Source organism: Ambystoma mexicanum, chromosome 3p, assembly GCF_040938575.1.
Source record: "Ambystoma mexicanum isolate Mex_15411 chromosome 3p, UKY_AmexF1_1, whole genome shotgun sequence".
Lineage (NCBI taxonomy): Eukaryota > Metazoa > Chordata > Amphibia > Caudata > Ambystomatidae > Ambystoma > Ambystoma mexicanum.
The window spans coordinates 101,074,712-101,082,561 of NC_090925.1; positions in this window are offsets into that span (position 1 = coordinate 101,074,712).

Genomic DNA, 7,850 nt, shown 5'->3' on the forward strand with positions numbered 1-7,850 from the left:
ATATATTTAACATATATATTTCTTTTTGTACAGAGCATACCAAAATAGAAAATATGTCTGAAGAAACTATTATGGAAAACAAGCTTGACAGCTGAAAAGAAAAAAATGATGTATTATTGAGCAATTTTAATAATTTGAAAACTTTTGTTGAGGATCATTTTAGAACAAAAACCTCATACCATTGTCCCACATGTATTCAAATATCAATCATGTTGAAACCCCTAATTATCCTGTTTTTGTTTCTGTTTCTGCCTCACTTCTCTGTCATAAATTATTAATATATGTGAAATAAAGTTACATTTTTATATTGTGTTGTAATTACTTCCCATTTTTTATTTTTTTTAAAACAATGTAGATGTCCGCAGACAGCGCGGGTGTTCTGAAATGTTCGCAAATAAACGAAAATGGAGGTGTCCTGAAGAACACTATACCTGTCCTTATTGTTTGCTAGCAAGTTGAAACTGTTCTAAGAACCCAATTGGTGTCCTGAAATGTTCGTAATTAAACGAAAATGGAGGTGTCCTAATAAAGAACACTATACCTGTCCGTACTGTTTGCTACCAATTTGAAACTGTTCTAAGAACACAAGCGGTGTCCTTAAATGTTCGTAAATAAACGAAAATGGAGGTGTCCTGAAGAACTCTATACCTGTCCGTATTGTTCGCTAGAAAGTTGAAACTGTTCTAAGAACCCAATTGGTGTCCTGGAATGTTTGTAATTAAACAAAAATGGAGGTGTCCTAATAAAGAACACTATACCTGTCCGTACTGTTCGCTACCAAGTTGAAACTGTTCTAAGAACACAAGCGGTGTCCTGAAATGTTCGTAAATAAACGAAAATGGAAGTGTCCTAAAGAACACTATACCTGTCCGTACTGTTCACTAGCAAGTTGAAACTGTTCAAAGAACACAAGCGGTGTCCTGAAATGTTCGTAATTAAACGAAAATTGAGGTGTCCTAAAGAACACTATACCTGTCCATACTGTTCGCTAGCAAGTTCAAACTGTTCAAAGAACCTAATTGGTGTCCTGAAATGTTCGTAATTAAACGAAAATGGATGTGTCCTAAAGAACACTATATCTGTCCGTAGTGTTCGCTAGCAAGTTTAAACTGTTCTAGAAATGTTCGTTTGATGTGTGAAGCACTTTTAATTAATTCAGGACCCGAACAGGCCGGACCTGCCAGGAGCAAAGGCCCAGGAAAGCAGAGTTCTGGTCTGCCAGTCGGGAAAGGGTGCTGCTACGCCGGTACCGGCACCCTTATTTCCGAACCGGCAGACTCGTAATGAGGCCCTTTGTGTCAGTATGAGGTTTTCTGTAAATTCTAATGAATTTCTATGCTGGAGCTTGTAGGCTTCCATTCAGGATGTGGAAAATAAAGCTCATTTTCCAGGTCAGTGGCGCTAAAAACATTTATTGCAACTTTTCATGTGTTGGAGGATTTTGTATGATTTGGCAGGTGAATTTGAAGAGCAGATTCAGCTCCTACAGGTTGCGCTGCCAAATCCAATTGGTTTTCCACCAGCATGTATTTATATGGTGGCAGAAAACCAATGGATTCGTATGAAATCCACCTGACTTTTACACCCTGGTAAAAGCAGGTAGATTCCAAAAGAATCCATTGTGGATGGTTCTGTGGAAGGGAATCAAACTTTTCCAGACATGTTGTGGAAAGGTGAAGAGCAAAGGCAATATTTGCCAGTGTTTTACTCTTTACAGGCTCATTTGGTGATTGTCTGCCCTCCATAAAAAGACCAACGCAAACATTATCTTCATGCTTTTATGAAGGGTTCTGGTTTGCGGCAGTGGAGACCTGCTTAATTATTGTTAATAATAACATCAGATGTAAACAGCACGTTTAATTGTGTTTGTTTTCTGTACTATGCTTGGAAAAGAAGAGTGATGCTTGATGGATTAACCCTATGATATTGCCATGTGACTATTATAAAGCATTTTAGGTATTTTACTGTGCATTGGTGCATTTATTGCTTTTCAGAATGTGATTTCAATGATGCATTGTGTATTTTATTAGATTTATATGTGTTTCATGGATTATTACATACCCAAAATAAACAATCTGACCCACATACTTTTTACTTTTCAAGTAATTGCTTGAAACAAATAAAATTGCATGGAGGGGCCCTTTTTCAAAAAGTGGAAAAAAAGAGTGTTTAGGATTCATAACCAAATGACCCCCTTAGACTTTCTCATCAACACATTGCTACAATTATGACATATACATTGTTGGGTTCGTGTATCATGTGACTTGTGCATTTTTAAAGTAATCATTGTAAAATTGAGTATTATTTTAAGTATTCATAACCAAACTTCAGCACATATTTGTACCAACTTGAGCTTCAAAGATCAGTGGTCCAGTATTTCAATATCAGGCTAGGTTCAAATTCTGGCTTTACCGCTTAACCAAGGTATGTGATCCAGGGAAAATCATTTAATCTCACTGTGCCTTACCTGGCAAAATTAGGTGCCCCTAGAAGTGATTAATTTTGCAGTGTAAGCTATTCCAAAAAAGCCTCACTCATAGGCCCCATTTATTGAACAAAATTGTGAAACTAGCAAATCTAAGTAAACACATCAAACAAAAAGTAATCACGGAAAATTGCATATGATAAACACTAAGTAAACAGTATGTATCAGACAATGACCTACAGGGGCATGGCAGGGGAGCAAGAGCTACTCCTCTCTGTGATTCCCTACCGGGAGTGATACCAGGAGCCTGGAAACCCCTCAACCTGCACTATCCTCCTCCTGATTCTGCTGTGCCCACCCAGGCTCTCTCTCCTGTATGCCAGCACACCCCTTTTGCCCTTAACTCAATTACAATGTGCTGCAAAAATGCAACAAAAAATAGAATGTTTTGCTTCAGAGTGTAATTTTGTATGCATGAAAATGTCCCATTCATTGCTTCAGTATTTTGGAGGGTGGGGGGTTCTGTCTTTCACGACAGGATGGCGGGCCCACAAGCACCTCCTCTGTGGCCTGCTGGGAGTAGCCGAGGTGTTCCGGGAGGTATTGTTGGGCGCAGACCATCTGAGATGGAATAAGGACATTGCTCAGCCCTTGTGGAGGAGAAGGAGGAGCTGGCATGATCATCTATTCTCCCCAGCCAGGCCAAGAAGACATGCCTACCGGCACTGTTGTTTCCGGACTGGCAAACTACAAGTCTGCCTGCCAGAGCTGCTGTGGCGACAGGTCTGACCCTGCCGGGTGCAGCGGCCACCGTAGGCAGACTTGTCACGGGAGCACCAGCTGTTAACGGTGCCGGTGCTCCCATGTCCCCATTCCCATAGAGCCACATAGGACCCTATGGGAATGGGGATTAATGAAATTGCTGGCGCCTGACTTCCCAGCTGCCGGACTTGGAATACCCAGTGGCACCGGGAAGTCAGGTGCCAGTAAATAATTCTGAGTCCGGCGACAATCCTCCTGTAACACCGGCAGGGTTACTGCCGGACTCGGAATGAGGCCCGTGGTGTGGTTAAGAGTGGTGCTAAATGGGAATGGAGGTCAGTGGGAAAGTGGGTGAAAGGCGAAGAGATAGATTTGAAGAGGGAGGGCCACTAGGAAGGGACGATGGGTAGATGGATGTTCGTACTCTATTTTCCTTGATTCTCTTTTGCTCTGTACTGTTTTTTTTATAGAGGGGTGCAAACGTATTTTATCCGGATCTGAGAAGACAGTTTTTGCTGGATCACAGATCTGGGAAATCTGGATCAATGCCAGCACTGTGTTTAGGGTACTCCTACACCGACACCCAATGCAAATGTGGCCACCTGATCAAAGATCTGGCTTACCCAGATGAAAATCCCTGTAGCCAGGCCTTATGACAATGTTTATTTGTCTCTTGGCAACACCTTCTAAATTAGGGGTCTATAAACTTTGGCTATCCAGATGTGTTGGACCACAACTCTCATCAAACTTAGTCAGTGCAGTCTAGTAAAAGGTGATGGATACCGGGAGTTCTAGTCCAAATAATCTGGACAGCCATCAGTTGCTAACCCCTCTTTGTAGCCGACCAGGTGATCTCTATGTCTGCGGCTTGTCTGGATGGTATTTTAGTTGTGTCACTCTCCTTGCCGTTCTTCCACTTATACTTGTCATCTAGCATTTTCTGGCATCTCTTACTTTGCACGTACGCTGATCTGAACAGACCCTTTAACAAAGTTTTTTTCACTGAATTTCATAGGTTTTTAGTAGCACAACATAACCATAACGTCCCTTTAACAAAGTTTTTTTCGCTGAATTTCATAGGTTTTTAGTAGCATAACTTAACCATAACGTCCCTTTAACAAAGTTTTTTCACTGAATTTCATAGGTTTTTAGTAGCACAACTTAACCATAACGTCCCTTTAACAAAGTTTTTTTCACTGAATTTCATAGGTTTTTAGTAGCACAACTTAACCATAATGTCCCTTTAACAAAGGTATTTTCACTGAATTTCATAGGTTTTTAGTAGCAAAGCTTAACAATAGTAACTTTGACTTTATGTACATGTAATGTGGAACATACTGAACCACTTCTACTGAATGTAATGTCAGCGAACATTTTTGATGTCCGGGGATAAATTCGGACAACAGTACCACTACCTAAAAAGTCTGGGGGGGGCATGTTTCATTGTTATATTACAACATGATAACATTTAAAAAATGTGCAAAGTAGTACACATACATATTACATGTAGTAATACATAAGAAATGTAACCCATATATGTACCACACTAACCATTCATTTAAATACAATATATTCTAAAATGGAACATACCAAGAGAAGATAAATAGGCTTCGAACATAATTACCTGACAGACACTCCACAACTAAGACCAAGACCAGACCTACAGACTACTCAGAACATATCTTACCTGAAATAGTAAGTGCACATCATTTTACTCATATCTTTATAAACTTTCTGTATTAGATTAAAAAAAAATATTATATATATATAATATATATATTTTTTTTCTCACAGAAATGTCTAGTACTCTGGAATGGCTAGAGGTGCACTTCCCACATGACGAAATGTCAGAAAATAGTGAAGCTAATGGTACACACTTTACAATATAAACCATTTAAGTGTTATTATTTTATATATATTTAACATATATATTTCTTTTTGTACAGAGCATACCAAAATAGAAAATATGTCTGAAGAAACTGTTATGGAAAACAAGCTTGACAGCTGAAAAGAAAAAATTGATGTATTATTGAGCAATTTTAATAATTTGAAAACTTTTGTTGAGGATCATTTTAGAACAAAAACCTCATACCATTGTCCCACATGTATTCAAATATCAATCATGTTGAAACCCCTAATTATCCTGTTTTTGTTTCTGTTTCTGCCTCACTTCTCTGTCATAAATTATTAATATATGTGAAATAAAGTTACATTTTGATATTGTGTTGTAATTACTTCCCATTTTTAATTTTTTTAAAACAATGTAGATGTCCGCAGACAGCGCGGGTGTTCTGAAATGTTCGCAAATAAACGAAAATGGAGGTGTCCTGAAGAACACTATACCTGTCCTTATTGTTTGCTAGCAAGTTGAAACTGTTCTAAGAACCCAATTGGTGTCCTGAAATGTTCGTAATTAAACGAAAATGGAGGTGTCCTAATAAAGAACACTATACCTGTCCGTACTGTTTGCTACCAATTTGAAACTGTTCTAAGAACACAAGCGGTGTCCTTAAATGTTCGTAAATAAACGAAAATGGAGGTGTCCTGAAGAACTCTATACCTGTCCGTATTGTTCGCTAGAAAGTTGAAACTGTTCTAAGAACCCAATTGGTGTCCTGGAATGTTTGTAATTAAACAAAAATGGAGGTGTCCTAATAAAGAACACTATACCTGTCCGTACTGTTCGCTACCAAGTTGAAACTGTTCTAAGAACACAAGCGGTGTCCTGAAATGTTCGTAAATAAACGAAAATGGAAGTGTCCTAAAGAACACTATACCTGTCCGTACTGTTCACTAGCAAGTTGAAACTGTTCAAAGAACACAAGCGGTGTCCTGAAATGTTCGTAATTAAACGAAAATTGAGGTGTCCTAAAGAACACTATACCTGTCCGTACTGTTCGCTAGCAAGTTCAAACTGTTCAAAGAACCTAATTGGTGTCCTGAAATGTTCGTAATTAAACGAAAATGGATGTGTCCTAAAGAACACTATATCTGTCCGTAGTGTTCGCTAGCAAGTTTAAACTGTTCTAGAAATGTTCGTTTGATGTGTGAAGCACTTTTAATTAATTCAGGACCCGAACACTGTCCGTAGAACATCAACGCGCATGCGCAAACCAATGTCCGTGCATTTGGTGTCCTGTGGACAGGAGCTTCCTTCGCGGAACTGTTCGCAAAGGGATCATGTTACCGCGCCCATGCAGATCGCGTGTTCTGAATGCAGACACTGTTCGTGTCCCCGAACAATTTAAAAGTACATTTTCGAGTAATCCACAATATTTTTCCATAAAAACTCATCATGGCACAAGTCCCACATAGTAATCCTGAGTTTCTACATATCTTTTGAAACTTTTAACTCAGAGCATGAGAAGACCTGCTCACTACCCAAATAAAACCCACTCTACATCTTCCTCTCTCAGTTCGCCCTTTCTTATCCCTGTGGTTGGTGTCCCCCCCTTTACCCTCCTTTCCCCTCCTCTCCTAGTGTGTCATGTCTAAAAAAACAAAAAAAAATATAAAACTTACAAAAATCAAAAAAAATAAGGCTCTTTTCAGAGCTGCCTTTCACAGTTAAAAAATAGAAGTGAAGATAAATAAAGCAGGGCCCTTTGTATTTCTTAAAAGTCCGCGGACAGTTCGCGAACATTAATAGTCGGCGTGGAAGTGCCACCCTGCGGGCCCCGGGGCAGCCGTTGCGCTGTTCCCGGCCTCGGTTCCACGGCGTCCGTGGGCTGCTCCCGGCCAAGTCCAAAACGTGGTGGCGCCCTGAGCGGGGGGGTGGGGGGGGCCTTCCCTCCACGGGGCTATAGCCGCTCATAGGGTCTGGCCTTGAGTGCCATGGCGTTCGTGGGTTACTCCCGGTCCTCGGCCCAGTGCCTCCCGTGGTGCGGTCAAGTCCAGAATGGGGTGCGTGTGTCAAGAGGCGCTCGTAGCGGCCGGGCCCGAGTGCCACGGCGTTTGTGGGTCAGTCCCGGAGGGCAAGGCTCTAACGTGGATGGAGAAGCTCTAAGGGGGGCCCGGCCGGAGCTCCGGGGCGGCCTGGGTTGCTTAACCCCCATCCTCCCCGCCCCCTTCCCCCTGTCTCGAAGGTCCCCGGGCCCAGCGCTGGTCGCAGGGTGGTCGCCGGGAGCCCCGGCGGCGTCCCCGTCCCTCGCCGGAGGGAGAAGCTCTAATGCGGAGTGGGGGAGGCTCCTAGGCGGCCCGGGCCGGGGCCCCAGGCTGCTGCGACCACCCCGGCCCTGGGTGCCGCGTCGGTCCCGTCCCCCGGGCCCGGCGGCGGTTCCCGGGGAGCCCCGGCGGCCTCCCCGGAGGGAGAAGCTCTAATGCGGAGTGGGGGAGGCTCTAAGGCGGCCCGGGCCGGGGCCCCAGGCTGCTGCGACCACCCCGGCCCTGGGCGCCGCGTCGGTCCCGTCCCCCGGGCCCGGCTGCGTTCCCGGGGAGCCCCGGCGGCCTCCCCGGAAGGAGAAGCTCTAATGCGGAGTGGGGGAGGCTCTAAGGCGGCCCGGGCCTGGGCCCCAGGCTGCTGCGACCACCCCGCCCTGGGCGCCGGGTCGGTCCCGTCCCCCGGGCCCGGCGGCGGTTCCCGGGGAGCCCCGGCGGCCTCCCCGGAAGGAGAAGCTCTAATGCGGAGTGGGGGAGGCTCTAAGGCAGCCCAGGCCTGGGCCCC